Here is an 18,583-nt window from a genome sequence, read left to right as displayed (position 1 = left end):
TACTTCATCCTTACGGTCGTCTGGATCATCAGACTTCAGCTGACAACACTTCATATTACCGTCTAATATTTGCAGCTATGGCGACCCATTACTGCTTGCCTACACATCTGACACGTAAAGGAAGTGCTCTCCAAATAACACCACTTGCATTTCAGAACATGTCTTTCACACATGTCTACAAAATCACCTTCACCTTCAAATACAGTTTCGTAGCGACTGACGGAGACGTAGGCAAAGTTTAAAGTTGCTATTTCCATTACATCACGTTAATCAGAAAAACGGTAAGTTACATCTGCAGAGGAACAAAATTCCGTTCCTCCCCACGTGGGGCTCGAACCCACGACCCTGGGATTAAGAGCCTTATGTTCTACCGACTGAGCTAGCCGCGCTGCCTCGGTGAGTATATGCCGGTTAGCACGTCACACAGTACTCGTTTGGGTTGATTGGTCCCATACAGAACCTCCCCATGTTGCCTAATGTTTTCCTAACGTCACACTCGTCACGTAGTTCACTTTTATTTCATAATCATTTCTGAGAGGTAACAGAATTGCATGACAACCTGCAGAGCTAGTTTCGTCAAAATTAACACACATACTTGATGTGACTCATAAGCCGAACGAGTTACTTTCCGACGTTATTTTAGATGTGCAAGTGCCAGTCAAAAACACGCGGCGACGGCAATATGCAAACCAATTCGCTAGTTAACACCGGTCTTGTTGTGCGTGTTTCAAGCTCAAGAGCATCTCCAAGCAGAAAATGGTCAACAGCAACGTTCACACGGTTTCGTACTGCTCAAGTGCTGCACTAAAACGGTATGTTTCTTTTTCAGATCTGGAAAAACACGACCGAGAGAGGAATCAAACACGCAATCTTCGGATACGAAGTCCGACGCCTTATCCATTAGGCCACACGGTCACTGACAAACAAGTGCAACTCATATACGACTCATCTCAAAACGCTCACACCACTGAGGAGTTGTGTTTTCGTTCTACACAGACGCTGCCCCTTGGTCTTTCCCACCCATTTGATACATTCAACCTGCTACGAGACCTACCAAATATAGACTGGGAAACTAAACCACACACTTTGTGCATTCGGAAATGTAAGGCAGGGCGTCCCTCGCCGCATTTGCTACGATGTCCATTTGCTACTTCTGCAGAAGTGGCGGCGGCGGCGACGACGACGACGACGACGACAACCGCGGAAGGCTCTGAGATATGTGAGAAATACATCTATAAAATATATTTCAGACTGTCCCATCCCACCTTATGCTGTACCGCTTTGGCAAATGCTTTATCTGCGCCATTCGCCTTAATCACATCTGAGAGTAATTCTTAATAAAACGCCTCTCGCTAATTGTTAGTCATCCCAGATACTGTTTGCTATAAGGCCACGACGCGCAACTGATATCCAAAATTCGTCTGCCTCCTGTGATGATCGAACTCACGACCCCTGGTTTACTAGACCAGTGCTCTGCCACTGAGCTAAAGAGGCGCGGCCTAGCGGTACTTTTGCGTACTTCATCCTTACGGTCGTCTGGATCATCAGACTTCAGCTGACAACACTTCATATTACCGTCTAATATTTGCAGCTATGGCGACCCATTACTGCTTGCCTACACATCTGACACGTAAAGGAAGTGCTCTCCAAATAACACCACTTGCATTTCAGAACATGTCTTTCACACATGTCTACAAAATCACCTTCACCTTTAAATACAGTTTCGTAGCGACTGACGGAGACGTAGGCAAAGTTTAAAGTTGCTATTTCCATTACATCACGTTAATCAGAAAAACGGTAAGTTACATCTGCAGAGGAACAAAATTCCGTTCCTCCCCACGTGGGGCTCGAACCCACGACCCTGGGATTAAGAGCCTTATGTTCTACCGACTGAGCTAGCCGCGCTGCCTCGGTGAGTATATGCCGGTTAGCACGTCACACAGTACTCGTTTGGGTTGATTGGTCCCATACAGAACCTCCCCATGTTGCCTAATGTTTTCCTAACGTCACACTCGTCACGTAGTTCACTTTTATTTCATAATCATTTCTGAGAGGTAACAGAATTGCATGACAACCTGCAGAGCTAGTTTCGTCAAAATTAACACACATACTTGATGTGACTCATAAGCCGAACGAGTTACTTTCCGACGTTATTTTAGATGTGCAAGTGCCAGTCAAAAACACGCGGCGACGGCAATATGCAAACCAATTCGCTAGTTAACACCGGTCTTGTTGTGCGTGTTTTAAGCTCAAGAGCATCTCCAAGCAGAAAATGGTCAACAGCAACGTTCACACGGTTTCGTACTGCTCAAGTGCTGCACTAAAACGGTATGTTTCTTTTTCAGATCTGGAAAAACACGACCGAGAGAGGAATCAAACACGCAATCTTCGGATACGAAGTCCGACGCCTTATCCATTAGGCCACACGGTCACTGACAAACAAGTGCAACTCATATACGACTCATCTCAAAACGCTCACACCACTGAGGAGTTGTGTTTTCGTTCTACACAGACGCTGCCCCTTGGTCTTTCCCACCCATTTGATACATTCAACCTGCTACGAGACCTACCAAATATAGACTGGGAAACTAAACCACACACTTTGTGCATTCGGAAATGTAAGGCAGGGCGTCCCTCGCCGCATTTGCTACGATGTCCATTTGCTACTTCTGCAGAAGTGGCGGCGGCGGCGACGACGACGACGACGACAACCGCGGAAGGCTCTGAGATATGTGAGAAATACATCTATAAAATATATTTCAGACTGTCCCATCCCACCTTATGCTGTACCGCTTTGGCAAATGCTTTATCTGCGCCATTCGCCTTAATCACATCTGAGAGTAATTCTTAATAAAACGCCTCTCGCTAATTGTTAGTCATCCCAGTTACTGTTTGCTATAAGGCCACGACGCGCAACTGATATCCAAAATTCGTCTGCCTCCTGTGATGATCGAACTCACGACCCCTGGTTTACTAGACCAGTGCTCTGCCACTGAGCTAAAGAGGCGCGGCCTCGCGGTACTCTTGCGTACTTCATCCTTACGGTCGTCTGGATCATCAGACTTCAGCTGACAACACTTCATATTACCGTCTAATATTTGCAGCTATGGCGACCCATTACTGCTTGCCTACACATCTGACACGTAAAGGAAGTGCTCTCCAAATAACACCACTTGCATTTCAGAACATGTCTTTCACACATGTCTACAAAATCACCTTCACCTTCAAATACAGTTTCGTAGCGACTGACGGAGACGTAGGCAAAGTTTAAAGTTGCTATTTCCATTACATCACGTTAATCAGAAAAACGGTAAGTTACATCTGCAGAGGAACAAAATTCCGTTCCTCCCCACGTGGGGCTCGAACCCACGACCCTGTGATTAAGAGCCTTATGTTCTACCGACTGAGCTAGCCGCGCTGCCTCGGTGAGTATGTGCCGGTTAGCACGTCACACAGTACTCGTTTGGGTTGATTGGACCCATACAGAACCTCCCCATGTTGCCTAATGTTTTCCTAACGTCACACTCGTCACGTAGTTCACTTTTATTTCATAATCATTTCTGAGAGGTAACAGAATTGCATGACAACCTGCAGAGCTAGTTTCGTCAAAATTAACACACATACTTGATGTGACTCATAAGCCGAACGAGTTACTTTCCGACGTTATTCTAGATGTGCAAGTGCCAGTCAAAAACACGCGGCGACGGCCATATGCAAACCAATTCGCTAGTTAACACCGGTCTTGTTGTGCGTGTTTCAAGCTCAAGAGCATCTCCAAGCAGAAAATGGTCAACAGCAACGTTCACACGGTTTCGTACTGCTCAAGTGCTGCACTAAAACGGTATGTTTCTTTTTCAGATCTGGAAAAACACGACCGAGAGAGGAATCAAACACGCAATCTTCGGATACGAAGTCCGACGCCTTATCCATTAGGCCACACGGTCACTGACAAACAAGTGCAACTCATATACGACTCATCTCAAAACGCTCACACCACTGAGGAGTTGTGTTTTCGTTCTACACAGACGCTGCCCCTTGGTCTTTCCCACCCATTTGATACATTCAACCTGCTACGAGACCTACCAAATATAGACTGGGAAACTAAACCACACACTTTGTGCATTCGGAAATGTAAGGCAGGGCGTCCCTCGCCGCATTTGCTACGATGTCCATTTGCTACTTCTGCAGAAGTGGCGGCGGCGGCGACGACGACGACGACGACGACGACAACCGCGGAAGGCTCTGAGATATGTGAGAAATACATCTATAAAATATATTTCAGACTGTCCCATCCCACCTTATGCTGTACCGCTTTGGCAAATGCTTTATCTGCGCCATTCGCCTTAATCACATCTGAGAGTAATTCTTAATAAAACGCCTCTCGCTAATTGTTAGTCATCCCAGATACTGTTTGCTATAAGGCCACGACGCGCAACTGATATCCAAAATTCGTCTGCCTCCTGTGAGGATCGAACTCACGACCCCTGGTTTACTAGACCAGTGCTCTGCCACTGAGCTAAAGAGGCGCGGCCTAGCGGTACTTTTGCGTACTTCATCCTTACGGTCGTCTGGATCATCAGACTTCAGCTGACAACACTTCATATTACCGTCTAATATTTGCACCTATGGCGACCCATTACTGCTTGCCTACACATCTGACACGTAAAGGAAGTGCTCTCCAAATAACACCACTTGCATTTCAGAACATGTCTTTCACACATGTCTACAAAATCACCTTCACCTTCAAATACAGTTTCGTAGCGACTGACGGAGACGTAGGCAAAGTTTAAAGTTGCTATTTCCATTACATCACGTTAATCAGAAAAACGGTAAGTTACATCTGCAGAGGAACAAAATTCCGTTCCTCCCCACGTGGGGCTCGAACCCACGACCCTGGGATTAAGAGCCTTATGTTCTACCGACTGAGCTAGCCGCGCTGCCTCGGTGAGTATATGCCGGTTAGCACGTCACACAGTACTCGTTTGGGTTGATTGGTCCCATACAGAACCTCCCCATGTTGCCTAATGTTTTCCTAACGTCACACTCGTCACGTAGTTCACTTTTATTTCATAATCATTTCTGAGAGGTAACAGAATTGCATGACAACCTGCAGAGCTAGTTTCGTCAAAATTAACACACATACTTGATGTGACTCATAAGCCGAACGAGTTACTTTCCGACGTTATTTTAGATGTGCAAGTGCCAGTCAAAAACACGCGGCGACGGCAATATGCAAACCAATTCGCTAGTTAACACCGGTCTTGTTGTGCGTGTTTTAAGCTCAAGAGCATCTCCAAGCAGAAAATGGTCAACAGCAACGTTCACACGGTTTCGTACTGCTCAAGTGCTGCACTAAAACGGTATGTTTCTTTTTCATATCTGGAAAAACACGACCGAGAGAGGAATCAAACACGCAATCTTCGGGTACGAAGTCCGACGCCTTATCCATTAGGCCACACGGTCACTGACAAACAAGTGGAACTTATATACGACTCATCTCAAAACGCTCACACCACTGAGGAGTTGTGTTTTCGTTCTACACAGACGCTGCCCCTTGCTCTTTCCCACCCATTTGATACATTCAACCTGCTACGAGACCTACCAAATATAGACTGGGAAACTAAACCACACACTTTGTGCATTCGGAAATGTAAGGCAGGGCGTCCCTCGCCGCATTTGCTACGATGTCCATTTGCTACTTCTGCAGAAGTGGCGGCGGCGGCGGCGACGACGACGACGACGACAACCGCGGAAGGCTCTGAGATATGTGAGAAATACATCTATAAAATATATTTCAGACTGTCCCATCCCACCTTATGCTGTACCGCTTTGGCAAATGCTTTATCTGCGCCATTCGCCTTAATCACATCTGAGAGTAATTCTTAATAAAACGCCTCTCGCTAATTGTTAGTCATCCCAGATACTGTTTGCTATAAGGCCACGACGCGCAACTGATATCCAAAATTCGTCTGCCTCCTGTGAGGATCGAACTCACGACCCCTGGTTTACTAGACCAGTGCTCTGCCACTGAGCTAAAGAGGCGCGGCCTAGCGGTACTTTTGCGTACTTCATCGTTACGGTCGTCTGGATCATCAGACTTCAGCTGACAACACTTCATATTACCGTCTAATATTTGCAGCTATGGCGACCCATTACTGCTTGCCTACACATCTGACACGTAAAGGAAGTGCTCTCCAAATAACACCACTTGCATTTCAGAACATGTCTTTCACACATGTCTACAAAATCACCTTCACCTTCAAATACAGTTTCGTAGCGACTGACGGAGACGTAGGCAAAGTTTAAAGTTGCTATTTCCATTACATCACGTTAATCAGAAAAACGGTAAGTTACATCTGCAGAGGAACAAAATTCCGTTCCTCCCCACGTGGGGCTCGAACCCACGACCCTGGGATTAAGAGCCTTATGTTCTACCGACTGAGCTAGCCGCGCTGCCTCGGTGAGTATATGCCGGTTAGCACGTCACACAGTACTCGTTTGGGTTGATTGGTCCCATACAGAACCTCCCCATGTTGCCTAATGTTTTCCTAACGTCACACTCGTCACGTAGTTCACTTTTATTTCATAATCATTTCTGAGAGGTAACAGAATTGCATGACAACCTGCAGAGCTAGTTTCGTCAAAATTAGCACACATACTTGATGTGACTCATAAGCCGAACGAGTTACTTTCCGACGTTATTTTAGATGTGCAAGTGCCAGTCAAAAACACGCGGCGACGGCAATATGCAAACCAATTCGCTAGTTAACACCGGTCTTGTTGTGCGTGTTTCAAGCTCAAGAGCATCTCCAAGCAGAAAATGGTCAACAGCAACGTTCACTCGGTTTCGTACTGCTCAAGTGCTGCACTAAAACGGTATGTTTCTTTTTCATATCTGGAAAAACACGACCGAGAGAGGAATCAAACACGCAATCTTCGGATACGAAGTCCGACGCCTTATCCATTAGGCCACACGGTCACTGACAAACAAGTGGAACTTATATACGACTCATCTCAAAACGCTCACACCACTGAGGAGTTGTGTTTTCGTTCTACACAGACGCTGCCCCTTGCTCTTTCCCACCCATTTGATACATTCAACCTGCTACGAGACCTACCAAATATAGACTGGGAAACTAAACCACACACTTTGTGCATTCGGAAATGTAAGGCAGGGCGTCCCTCGCCGCATTTGCTACGATGTCCATTTGCTACTTCTGCAGAAGTGGCGGCGGCTGCGGCGACGACGACGACGACAACCGCGGAAGGCTCTGAGATATGTGAGAAATACATCTATAAAATATATTTCAGACTGTCCCATCCCACCTTATGCTGTACCGCTTTGGCAAATGCTTTATCTGCGCCATTCGCCTTAATCACATCTGAGAGTAATTCTTAATAAAACGCCTCTCGCTAATTGTTAGTCATCCCAGATACTGTTTGCTATAAGGCCACGACGCGCAACTGATATCCAAAATTCGTCTGCCTCCTGTGAGGATCGAACTCACGACCCCTGGTTTACTAGACCAGTGCTCTGCCACTGAGCTAAACAGGCGCGGCCTAGCGGTACTTTTGCGTACTTCATCCTTACGGTCGTCTGGATCATCAGACTTCAGCTGACAACACTTCATATTACCGTCTAATATTTGCAGCTATGGCGACCCATTACTGCTTGCCTACACATCTGACACGTAAAGGAAGTGCTCTCCAAATAACACCACTTGCATTTCAGAACATGTCTTTCACACATGTCTACAAAATCACCTTCACCTTCAAATACAGTTTCGTAGCGACTGACGGAGACGTAGGCAAAGTTTAAAGTTGCTATTTCCATTACATCACGTTAATCAGAAAAACGGTAAGTTACATCTGCAGAGGAACAAAATTCCGTTCCTCCCCACGTGGGGCTCGAACCCACGACCCTGGGATTAAGAGCCTTATGTTCTACCGACTGAGCTAGCCGCGCTGCCTCGGTGAGTATATGCCGGTTAGCACGTCACACAGTACTCGTTTGGGTTGATTGGTCCCATACAGAACCTCCCCATGTTGCCTAATGTTTTCCTAACGTCACACTCGTCACGTAGTTCACTTTTATTTCATAATCATTTCTGAGAGGTAACAGAATTGCATGACAACCTGCAGAGCTAGTTTCGTCAAAATTAACACACATACTTGATGTGACTCATAAGCCGAACGAGTTACTTTCCGACGTTATTTTAGATGTGCAAGTGCCAGTCAAAAACACGCGGCGACGGCAATATGCAAACCAATTCGCTAGTTAACACCGGTCTTGTTGTGCGTGTTTCAAGCTCAAGAGCATCTCCAAGCAGAAAATGGTCAACAGCAACGTTCACACGGTTTCGTACTGCTCAAGTGCTGCACTAAAACGGTATGTTTCTTTTTCATATCTGGAAAAACACGACCGAGAGAGGAATCAAACACGCAATCTTCGGATACGAAGTCCGACGCCTTATCCATTAGGCCACACGGTCACTGACAAACAAGTGGAACTTATATACGACTCATCTCCAAACGCTCACACCACTGAGGAGTTGTGTTTTCGTTCTACACAGACGCTGCCCCTTGCTCTTTCCCACCCATTTGATACATTCAACCTGCTACGAGACCTACCAATTATAGACTGGGAAACTAAACCACACACTTTGTGCATTCGGAAATGTAAGGCAGGGCGTCCCTCGCCGCATTTTCTACGATGTCCATTTGCTACTTCTGCAGAAGTGGCGGCGGCGGCGACGACGACGACGACGACGACGACGACGACGACGACGACGACAACCGCGGAAGGCTCTGAGATATGTGAGAAATACATCTATAAAATATATTTCAGACTGTCCCATCCCACCTTATGCTGTACCGCTTTGGCAAATGCTTTATCTGCGCCATTCGCCTTAATCACATCTGAGAGTAATTCTTAATAAAACGCCTCTCGCTAATTGTTAGTCATCCCAGATACTGTTTGCTATAAGGCCACGACACGCAACTGATATCCAAAATTCGTCTGCCTCCTGTGAGGATCGAACTCACGACCCCTGGTTTACTAGACCAGTGCTCTGCCACTGAGCTAAAGAGGCGCGGCCTAGCGGTACTTTTGCGTACTTCATCCTTACGGTCGTCTGGATCATCAGACTATAGCTGACAACACTTCATATTACCGTCTAATATTTGCACCTATGGCGACCCATTACTGCTTGCCTACACATCTGACACGTAAAGGAAGTGCTCTCCAAATAACACCACTTGCATTTCAGAACATGTCTTTCACACATGTCTACAAAATCATCTTCACCTTCAAATACAGTTTCGTAGCGACTGACGGAGACGTAGGCAAAGTTTAAAGTTGCTATTTCCATTACATCACGTTAATCAGAAAAACGGTAAGTTACATCTGCAGAGGAACAAAATTCCGTTCCTCCCCACGTGGGGCTCGAACCCACGACCCTGGGATTAAGAGCCTTATGTTCTACCGACTGAGCTAGCCGCGCTGCCTCGGTGAGTATATGCCGGTTAGCACGTCACACAGTACTCGTTTGGGTTGATTGGTCCCATACAGAACCTCCCCATGTTGCCTAATGTTTTCCTAACGTCACACTCGTCACGTAGTTCACTTTTATTTCATAATCATTTCTGAGAGGTAACAGAATTGCATGACAACCTGCAGAGCTAGTTTCGTCAAAATTAACACACATACTTGATGTGACTCATAAGCCGAACGAGTTACTTTCCGACGTTATTTTAGATGTGCAAGTGCCAGTCAAAAACACGCGGCGACGGCAATATGCAAACCAATTCGCTAGTTAACACCGGTCTTGTTGTGCGTGTTTCAAGCTAAAGAGCATCTCCAAGCAGAAAATGGTCAACAGCAACGTTCACACGGTTTCGTACTGCTCAAGTGCTGCACTAAAACGGTATGTTTCTTTTTCATATCTGGAAAAACACGACCGAGAGAGGAATCAAACACGCAATCTTCGGATACGAAGTCCGACGCCTTATCCATTAGGCCACACGGTCACTGACAAACAAGTGGAACTTATATACGACTCATCTCAAAACGCTCACACCACTGAGGAGTTGTGTTTTCGTTCTACACAGACGCTGCCCCTTGCTCTTTCCCACCCATTTGATACATTCAACCTGCTACGAGACCTACCAAATATAGACTGGGAAACTAAACCACACACTTTGCGCATTCGGAAATGTAAGGCAGGGCGTCCCTCGCCGCATTTGCTACGATGTCCATTTGCTACTTCTGCAGAAGTGGCGGCGGCGACGACGACGACGACGACGACGACAACCGCGGAAGGCTCTGAGATATGTGAGAAATACATCTATAAAATATATTTCAGACTGTCCCATCCCACCTTATGCTGTACTGCTTTGGCAAATGCTTTATCTGCGCCATTCGCCTTAATCACATCTGAGAGTAATTCTTAATAAAACGCCTCTCGCTAATTGTTAGTCATCCCAGATACTGTTTGCTATAAGGCCACGACGCGCAACAGATATCCAAAATTCGTCTGCCTCCTGTGAGGATCGAACTCACGACCCCTGGTTTACTAGACCAGTGCTCTGCCACTGAGCTAAAGAGGCGCGGCCTAGCGGTACTTTTGCGTACTTCATCCTTACGGTCGTCTGGATCATCAGACTTCAGCTGACAACACTTCATATTACCGTCTAATATTTGCACCTATGGCGACCCATTACTGCTTGCCTACACATCTGACACGTAAAGGAAGTGCTCTCCAAATAACACCACTTGCATTTCAGAACATGTCTTTCACACATGTCTACAAAATCACCTTCACCTTCAAATACAGTTTCGTAGCGACTGACGGAGACGTAGGCAAAGTTTAAAGTTGCTATTTCCATTACATCACGTTAATCAGAAAAACGGTAAGTTACATCTGCAGAGGAACAAAATTCCGTTCCTCCCCACGTGGGGCTCGAACCCACGACCCTGGGATTAAGAGCCTTATGTTCTACCGACTGAGCTAGCCGCGCTGCCTCGGTGAGTATATGCCGGTTAGCACGTCACACAGTACTCGTTTGGGTTGATTGGTCCCATACAGAACCTCCCCATGTTGCCTAATGTTTTCCTAACGTCACACTCGTCACGTAGTTCACTTTTATTTCATAATCATTTCTGAGAGGTAACAGAATTGCATGACAACCTGCAGAGCTAGTTTCGTCAAAATTAACACACATACTTGATGTGACTCATAAGCCGAACGAGTTACTTTCCGACGTTATTTTAGATGTGCAAGTGCCAGTCAAAAACACGCGGCGACGGCATTATGCAAACCAATTCGCTAGTTAACACCGGTCTTGTTGTGCGTGTTTCAAGCTCAAGAGCATCTCCAAGCAGAAAATGGTCAACAGCAACGTTCACACGGTTTCGTACTGCTCAAGTGCTGCACTAAAACGGTATGTTTCTTTTTCATATCTGGAAAAACACGACCGAGAGAGGAATCAAACACGCAATCTTCGGATACGAAGTCCGACGCCTTATCCATTAGGCCACACGGTCACTGACAAACAAGTGGAACTTATATACGACTCATCTCAAAACGCTCACACCACTGAGGAGTTGTGTTTTCGTTCTACACAGACGCTGCCCCTTGCTCTTTCCCACCCATTTGATACATTCAACCTGCTACGAGACCTACCAAATATAGACTGGGAAACTAAACCACACACTTTGCGCATTCGGAAATGTAAGGCAGGGCGTCCCTCGCCGCATTTGCTACGATGTCCATTTGCTACTTCTGCAGAAGTGGCGGCGGCGGCGACGACGACGACGACGACGACGACGACGACGACGACGACGACGACAACCGCGGAAGGCTCTGAGATATGTGAGAAATACATCTATAAAATATATTTCAGACTGTCCCATCCCACCTTATGCTGTACTGCTTTGGCAAATGCTTTATCTGCGCCATTCGCCTTAATCACATCTGAGAGTAATTCTTAATAAAACGCCTCTCGCTAATTGTTAGTCATCCCAGATACTGTTTGCTATAAGGCCACGACGCGCAACAGATATCCAAAATTCGTCTGCCTCCTGTGAGGATCGAACTCACGACCCCTGGTTTACTAGACCAGTGCTCTGCCACTGAGCTAAAGAGGCGCGGCCTAGCGGTACTTTTGCGTACTTCATCCTTACGGTCGTCTGGATCATCAGACTTCAGCTGACAACACTTCATATTACCGTCTAATATTTGCACCTATGGCGACCCATTACTGCTTGCCTACACATCTGACACGTAAAGGAAGTGCTCTCCAAATAACACCACTTGCATTTCAGAACATGTCTTTCACACATGTCTACAAATTCACCTTCACCTTCAAATACAGTTTCGTAGCGACTGACGGAGACGTAGGCAAAGTTTAAAGTTGCTATTTCCATTACATCACGTTAATCAGAAAAACGGTAAGTTACATCTGCAGAGGAACAAAATTCCGTTCCTCCCCACGTGGGGCTCGAACCCACGACCCTGGGACTAAGAGCCTTATGTTCTACCGACTGAGCTAGCCGCGCTGCCTCGGTGAGTATATGCCGGTTAGCACGTCACACAGTACTCGTTTGGGTTGATTGGTCCCATACAGAACCTCCCCATGTTGCCTAATGTTTTCCTAACGTCACACTCGTCACGTAGTTCACTTTTATTTCATAATCATTTCTGAGAGGTAACAGAATTGCATGACAACCTGCAGAGCTAGTTTCGTCAAAATTAACACACATACTTGATGTGACTCATAAGCCGAACGAGTTACTTTCCGACGTTATTTTAGATGTGCAAGTGCCAGTCAAAAACACGCGGCGACGGCAATATGCAAACCAATTCGCTAGTTAACACCGGTCTTGTTGTGCGTGTTTCAAGCTCAAGAGCATCTCCAAGCAGAAAATGGTCAACAGCAACGTTCACACGGTTTCGTACTGCTCAAGTGCTGCACTAAAACGGTATGTTTCTTTTTCATATCTGGAAAAACACGACCGAGAGAGGAATCAAACACGCAATCTTCGGATACGAAGTCCGACGCCTTATCCATTAGGCCACACGGTCACTGACAAACAAGTGGAACTTATATACGACTCATCTCCAAACGCTCACACCACTGAGGAGTTGTGTTTTCGTTCTACACAGACGCTGCCCCTTGCTCTTTCCCACCCATTTGATACATTCAACCTGCTACGAGACCTACCAAATATAGACTGGGAAACTAAACCACACACTTTGTGCATTCGGAAATGTAAGGCAGGGCGTCCCTCGCCGCATTTGCTACGATGTCCATTTGCTACTTCTGCAGAAGTGGCGGCGGCGACGACGACGACGACGACGACGACAACCGCGGAAGGCTCTGAGATATGTGAGAAATACATCTATAAAATATATTTCAGACTGTCCCATCCCACCTTATGCTGTACCGCTTTGGCAAATGCTTTATCTGCGCCATTCGCCTTAATCACATCTGAGAGTAATTCTTAATAAAACGCCTCTCGCTAATTGTTAGTCATCCCAGATACTGTTTGCTATAAGGCCGCGACGCGCAACTGATATCCAAAATTCGTCTGCCTCCTGTGAGGATCGAACTCACGACCCCTGGTTTACTAGACCAGTGCTCTGCCACTGAGCTAAAGAGGCGCGGCCTAGCGGTACTTTTGCGTACTTCATCCTTACGGTCGTCTGGATCATCAGACTTCAGCTGACAACACTTCATATTACCGTCTAATATTTGCACCTATGGCGACCCATTACTGCTTGCCTACACATCTGACACGTAAAGGAAGTGCTCTCCAAATAACACCACTTGCATTTCAGAACATGTCTTTCACACATGTCTACAAAATCACCTTCACCTTCAAATACAGTTTCGTAGCGACTGACGGAGACGTAGGCAAAGTTTAAAGTTGCTATTTCCATTACATCACGTTAATCAGAAAAACGGTAAGTTACATCTGCAGAGGAACAAAATTCCGTTCCTCCCCACGTGGGGCTCGAACCCACGACCCTAGGATTAAGAGCCTTATGTTCTACCGACTGAGCTAGCCGCGCTGCATCGGTGAGTATATGCCGGTTAGCACGTCACACAGTACTCGTTTGGGTTGATTGGTCCGATACAGAACCTCCCCATGTTGCCTAATGTTTTCCTAACGTCACACTCGTCACGTAGTTCACTTTTATTTCATAATCATTTCTGAGAGGTAACAGAATTGCATGACAACCTGCAGAGCTAGTTTCGTCAAAATTAACACACATACTTCATGTGACTCATAAGCCGAACGAGTTACTTTCCGACGTTATTTTAGATGTGCAAGTGCCAGTCAAAAACACGCGGCGACGGCAATATGCAAACCAATTCGCTAGTTAACACCGGTCTTGTTGTGCGTGTTTCAAGCTCAAGAGCATCTCCAAGCAGAAAATGGTCAACAGCAACGTTCACACGGTTTCGTACTGCTCAAGTGCTGCACTAAAACGGTATGTTTCTTTTTCATATCTGGAAAAACACGACCGAGAGAGGAATCAAACACGCAATCTTCGGATACGAAGTCCGACGCCTTATCCATTAGGCCACACGGTCACTGACAAACAAGTGGAACTTATATACGACTCATCTCAAAACGCTCACACCACTGAGGAGTTGTGTTTTCGTTCTACACAGACGCTGCCCCTTGCTCTTTCCCACCCATTTGATACATTCAACCTGCTACGAGACCTACCAAATATAGACTGGGAAACTAAACCACACACTTTGTGCATTCGGAAATGTAAGGCAGGGCGTCCCTCGCTGCATTTGCTACGATGTCCATTTGCTACTTCTGCAGAAGTGGCGGCGGCGGCGACGACGACGACGACGACGACGACGACGACAACCGCGGAAGGCTCTGAGATATGTGAGAAATACATCTATAAAATATATTTCAGACTGTCCCATCCCACCTTATGCTGTACCGCTTTGGCAAATGCTTTATCTGCGCCATTCGCCTTAATCACATCTGAGAGTAATTCTTAATAAAACGCCTCTCGCTAATTGTTAGTCATCCCAGATACTGTTTGCTATAAGGCCACGACGCGCAACTGATATCCAAAATTCGTCTGCCTCCTGTGAGGATCGAACTCACGACCCCTGGTTTACTAGACCAGTGCTCTGCCACTGAGCTAAAGAGGCGCGGCCTAGCGGTACTTTTGCGTACTTCATCCTTACGGTCGTCTGGATCATCAGACTTCAGCTGACAACACTTCATATTACCGTCTAATATTTGCAGCTATGGCGACCCATTACTGCTTGCCTACACATCTGACACGTAAAGGAAGTGCTCTCCAAATAACACCACTTGCATTTCAGAACATGTCTTTCACACATGTCTACAAAATCACCTTCACCTTCAAATACAGTTTCGTAGCGACTGACGGAGACGTAGGCAAAGTTTAAAGTTGCTATTTCCATTACATCACGTTAATCAGAAAAACGGTAAGTTACATCTGCAGAGGAACAAAATTCCGTTCCTCCCCACGTGGGGCTCGAACCCACGACCCTGGGATTAAGAGCCTTATGTTCTACCGACTGAGCTAGCCGCGCTGCCTCGGTGAGTATATGCCGGTTAGCACGTCACACAGTACTCGTTTGGGTTGATTGGTCCCATACAGAACCTCCCCATGTTGCCTAATGTTTTCCTAACGTCACACTCGTCACGTAGTTCACTTTTATTTCATAATCATTTCTGAGAGGTAACAGAATTGCATGACAACCTGCAGAGCTAGTTTCGTCAAAATTAACACACATACTTGATGTGACTCATAAGCCGAACGAGTTACTTTCCGACGTTATTTTAGATGTGCAAGTGCCAGTCAAAAACACGCGGCGACGGCAATATGCAAACCAATTCGCTAGTTAACACCGGTCTTGTTGTGCGTGTTTCAAGCTAAAGAGCATCTCCAAGCAGAAAATGGTCAACAGCAACGTTCACACGGTTTCGTACTGCTCAAGTGCTGCACTAAAACGGTATGTTTCTTTTTCATATCTGGAAAAACACGACCGAGAGAGGAATCAAACACGCAATCTTCGGATACGAAGTCCGACGCCTTATCCATTAGGCCACACGGTCACTGACAAACAAGTGGAACTTATATACGACTCATCTCAAAACGCTCACACCACTGAGGAGTTGTGTTTTCGTTCTACACAGACGCTGCCCCTTGCTCTTTCCCACCCATTTGATACATTCAACCTGCTACGAGACCTACCAAATATAGACTGGGAAACTAAACCACACACTTTGTGCATTCGGAAATGTAAGGCAGGGCGTCCCTCGCCGCATTTGCTACGATGTCCATTTGCTACTTCTGCAGAAGTGGCGGCGGCGGCGGCGGCGGCGACGACGACGACGACGACGACGACGACGACGACGACGACGACGACGACGACGACAACCGCGGAAGGCTCTGAGATATGTGAGAAATACATCTATAAAATATATTTCAGACTGTCCCATCCCACCTTATGCTGTACCGCTTTGGCAAATGCTTTATCTGCGCCATTCGCCTTAATCACATCTGAGAGTAATTCTTAATAAAACGCCTCTCGCTAATTGTTAGTCATCCCAGATACTGTTTGCTATAAGGCCACGACGCGCAACTGATATCCAAAATTCGTCTGCCTCCTGTGAGGATCGAACTCACGACCCCTGGTTTACTAGACCAGTGCTCTGCCACTGAGCTAAACAGGCGCGGCCTAGCGGTACTTTTGCGTACTTCATCCTTACGGTCGTCTGGATCATCAGACTTCAGCTGACAACACTTCATATTACCGTCTAATATTTGCAGCTATGGCGACCCATTACTGCTTGCCTACACATCTGACACGTAAAGGAAGTGCTCTCCAAATAACACCACTTGCATTTCAGAACATGTCTTTCACACATGTCTACAAAATCACCTTCACCTTCAAATACAGTTTCGTAGCGACTGACGGAGACGTAGGCAAAGTTTAAAGTTGCTATTTCCATTACATCACGTTAATCAGAAAAACGGTAAGTTACATCTGCAGAGGAACAAAATTCCGTTCCTCCCCACGTGGGGCTCGAACCCACGACCCTGGGATTAAGAGCCTTATGTTCTACCGACTGAGCTAGCCGCGCTGCCTCGGTGAGTATATGCCGGTTAGCACGTCACACAGTACTCGTTTGGGTTGATTGGTCCGATACAGAACCTCCCCATGTTGCCTAATGTTTTCCTAACGTCACACTCGTCACGTAGTTCACTTTTATTTCATAATCATTTCTGAGAGGTAACAGAATTGCATGACAACCTGCAGAGCTAGTTTCGTCAAAATTAACACACATACTTGATGTGACTCATAAGCCGAACGAGTTACTTTCCGACGTTATTTTAGATGTGCAAGTGCCAGTCAAAAACACGCGGCGACGGCAATATGCAAACCAATTCGCTAGTTAACACCGGTCTTGTTGTGCGTGTTTCAAGCTCAAGAGCATCTCCAAGCAGAAAATGGTCAACAGCAACGTTCACACGGTTTCGTACTGCTCAAGTGCTGCACTAAAACGGTATGTTTCTTTTTCATATCTGGAAAAACACGACCGAGAGAGGAATCAAACACGCAATCTTCGGATACGAAGTCCGACGCCTTATCCATTAGGCCACACGGTCACTGACAAACAAGTGGAACTTATATACGACTCATCTCCAAACGCTCACACCACTGAGGAGTTGTGTTTTCGTTCTACACAGACGCTGCCCCTTGCTCTTTCCCACCCATTTGATACATTCAACCTGCTACGAGACCTACCAAATATAGACTGGGAAACTAAACCACACACTTTGTGCATTCGGAAATGTAAGGCAGGGCGTCCCTCGCCGCATTTGCTACGATATCCATTTGCTACTTCTGCAGAAGTGGCGGCGGCGACGACGACGACGACGACAACCGCGGAAGGCTCTGAGATATGTGAGAAATACATCTATAAAATATATTTCAGACTGTCCCATCCCACCTTATGCTGTACCGCTTTGGCAAATGCTTTATCTGCGCCATTCGCCTTAATCACATCTGAGAGTAATTCTTAATAAAACGCCTCTCGCTAATTGTTAGTCATCCCAGATACTGTTTGCTATAAGGCCACGACGCGCAACTGATATCCAAAATTCGTCTGCCTCCTGTGAGGATCGAACTCACGACCCCTGGTTTACTAGACCAGTGCTCTGCCACTGAGCTAAAGAGGCGCGGCCTAGCGGTACTTTTGCGTACTTCATCCTTACGGTCGTCTGGATCATCAGACTTCAGCTGACAACACTTCATATTACCGTCTAATATTTGCACCTATGGCGACCCATTACTGCTTGCCTACACATCTGACACGTAAAGGAAGTGCTCTCCAAATAACACCACTTGCATTTCAGAACATGTCTTTCACACATGTCTACAAAATCATCTTCACCTTCAAATACAGTTTCGTAGCGACTGACGGAGACGTAGGCAAAGTTTAAAGTTGCTATTTCCATTACATCACGTTAATCAGAAAAACGGTAAGTTACATCTGCAGAGGAAC

The 18,583-nt window shown here is 46.3% G+C and overlaps 12 non-coding genes across 12 annotated transcripts; all 12 read right to left on the bottom strand.

Annotated features, from left to right (window-relative positions):
- Positions 1-1,422: 1,422 nt before the first annotated feature.
- Trnat-agu (transfer RNA threonine (anticodon AGU)) lies at positions 1,423-1,494 on the bottom strand. Its single transcript has one exon. It is a non-coding gene; the product is annotated as a tRNA-Thr (tRNA).
- A 1,441-nt stretch (positions 1,495-2,935) lies between these two features.
- On the bottom strand, positions 2,936-3,007 carry Trnat-agu (transfer RNA threonine (anticodon AGU)). The gene has a single exon. It is a non-coding gene; the product is annotated as a tRNA-Thr (tRNA).
- A 1,447-nt stretch (positions 3,008-4,454) lies between these two features.
- On the bottom strand, positions 4,455-4,526 carry Trnat-agu (transfer RNA threonine (anticodon AGU)). Its single transcript has one exon. It is a non-coding gene; the product is annotated as a tRNA-Thr (tRNA).
- Positions 4,527-5,970: 1,444 nt separating this feature from the next.
- Positions 5,971-6,042, bottom strand: Trnat-agu (transfer RNA threonine (anticodon AGU)). Its single transcript has one exon. It is a non-coding gene; the product is annotated as a tRNA-Thr (tRNA).
- A 1,441-nt stretch (positions 6,043-7,483) lies between these two features.
- Trnat-agu (transfer RNA threonine (anticodon AGU)) lies at positions 7,484-7,555 on the bottom strand. Its single transcript has one exon. It is a non-coding gene; the product is annotated as a tRNA-Thr (tRNA).
- A 1,465-nt stretch (positions 7,556-9,020) lies between these two features.
- On the bottom strand, positions 9,021-9,092 carry Trnat-agu (transfer RNA threonine (anticodon AGU)). The gene has a single exon. It is a non-coding gene; the product is annotated as a tRNA-Thr (tRNA).
- Positions 9,093-10,536: 1,444 nt separating this feature from the next.
- Positions 10,537-10,608, bottom strand: Trnat-agu (transfer RNA threonine (anticodon AGU)). Its single transcript has one exon. It is a non-coding gene; the product is annotated as a tRNA-Thr (tRNA).
- A 1,468-nt stretch (positions 10,609-12,076) lies between these two features.
- On the bottom strand, positions 12,077-12,148 carry Trnat-agu (transfer RNA threonine (anticodon AGU)). The gene has a single exon. It is a non-coding gene; the product is annotated as a tRNA-Thr (tRNA).
- Positions 12,149-13,592: 1,444 nt separating this feature from the next.
- Trnat-agu (transfer RNA threonine (anticodon AGU)) lies at positions 13,593-13,664 on the bottom strand. The gene has a single exon. It is a non-coding gene; the product is annotated as a tRNA-Thr (tRNA).
- A 1,453-nt stretch (positions 13,665-15,117) lies between these two features.
- Positions 15,118-15,189, bottom strand: Trnat-agu (transfer RNA threonine (anticodon AGU)). The gene has a single exon. It is a non-coding gene; the product is annotated as a tRNA-Thr (tRNA).
- Positions 15,190-16,675: 1,486 nt separating this feature from the next.
- On the bottom strand, positions 16,676-16,747 carry Trnat-agu (transfer RNA threonine (anticodon AGU)). The gene has a single exon. It is a non-coding gene; the product is annotated as a tRNA-Thr (tRNA).
- Positions 16,748-18,185: 1,438 nt separating this feature from the next.
- Positions 18,186-18,257, bottom strand: Trnat-agu (transfer RNA threonine (anticodon AGU)). Its single transcript has one exon. It is a non-coding gene; the product is annotated as a tRNA-Thr (tRNA).
- Between the last annotated feature and the right edge of the window lie 326 nt (positions 18,258-18,583).

The sequence above is a fragment of the Schistocerca gregaria genome, chromosome 4 (genome assembly GCF_023897955.1).
Source record: "Schistocerca gregaria isolate iqSchGreg1 chromosome 4, iqSchGreg1.2, whole genome shotgun sequence".
Taxonomy (NCBI): domain Eukaryota; kingdom Metazoa; phylum Arthropoda; class Insecta; order Orthoptera; family Acrididae; genus Schistocerca; species Schistocerca gregaria.
The sequence above is the reverse complement of the archived record's forward strand: the minus strand, read 5'-3'. Positions and strand labels throughout refer to the sequence as shown.